Source organism: Arachis duranensis, chromosome 9 (assembly GCF_000817695.3).
Source record: "Arachis duranensis cultivar V14167 chromosome 9, aradu.V14167.gnm2.J7QH, whole genome shotgun sequence".
NCBI classification, from domain to species: Eukaryota; Viridiplantae; Streptophyta; class Magnoliopsida; order Fabales; family Fabaceae; genus Arachis; species Arachis duranensis.
This window is the reverse complement of record NC_029780.3, coordinates 33,359,265-33,360,459: the sequence shown is the minus strand read 5'-3', so window position 1 is coordinate 33,360,459 and position 1,195 is coordinate 33,359,265.

Genomic DNA, 1,195 nt, shown 5'->3' with positions numbered 1-1,195 from the left:
TAACCGAGTATTTAAACCTCAGGTCGTCTTCTCAAGGAATTGCAGGGAGGTATGTTCTTATTATTGGTTATGAAAAAGTGTGTTTTGGGGTTTTGGAATTTGAGCAATGGGCACAGACATATTTTCAAAGCAATAAAAATAAATAAATAACTGTAAAATAAACGCATGGCAAAGTATAAGAACTGGAAGTCCTATCCTAGTTATCCTTATCAATTGTGATGAGAATTGGATTTTTCTCCCACTTTGTTAACCTCTAACTATGAAGGTAAGTTAAGTGGACGAATTAATTCGAATCCTCAAGTCCTAGTCTTTCCTTGGGAAAGGCTAGAGTTATTGGAATATGAATTAATGAAATGAAGAAATCCAATTTTCAATCAACAATAAGTTTGATAACTCTAGAGTCACCAATTATTTAACCAAAGCCAAAAGGGAAACTATCTAAATTAAATAAAAAGCATTCATAAATAAAACAATCATAAACTGAAATACCTCAAATAACATTAATTAAGAAAATCAATCCAAACATGGAACATTGAAAATAAATACAAAGAACATTGAACCTGGGATCGAGAGTCACTCCTAAAACTAAGAGAAGTCCTAAATCCTAATTTCTAAAAACTCTACCTAAATCCTAAGAGAGATGAAAGAACCTCTCTCTCTCTAAAAACTACATCTAAAACATGAAAAGTGAATTATGAGAGCATGATTATGAATGGATGCATTCCCCCACTTTATAGCCTCTAATCTGTGTTCTCTAGGCCAAAAACTGGGTCAGAAACAGCCCAGAAGTCACTTCCAGCACTTTTTGGTCCGTACAGGTCGCGGCCAAGTGACCCGGAGGCATCGCCCACGCGGCCGCGCGGATTAAAGTTCGCAGATGCGATGCGTCTGCGTGGATCACGCGTTCGCGTCTCCTATCGTCAGGGCAACTATGGTATATTATATATCAAATCGAAGCCCCGAACGTTAGCTTTCCAACGCAATTAGAACTGCATCGTTTGGACTTCTGTAGCTAAAGTTATAGCCATTTGAGTGCGAAGAGGTCAGGCTGGATAGCTTAACAACTTCTTCAACTTCTTGTATTCCTTCCACTTTTGCATGCTTCCTTTCCATCCTCCAAGCCATTCTTGCCCTATAATATCTGAAAACACTTAACACACATATCAAGGCATCTAATGGTAATAAGAGAGGATTA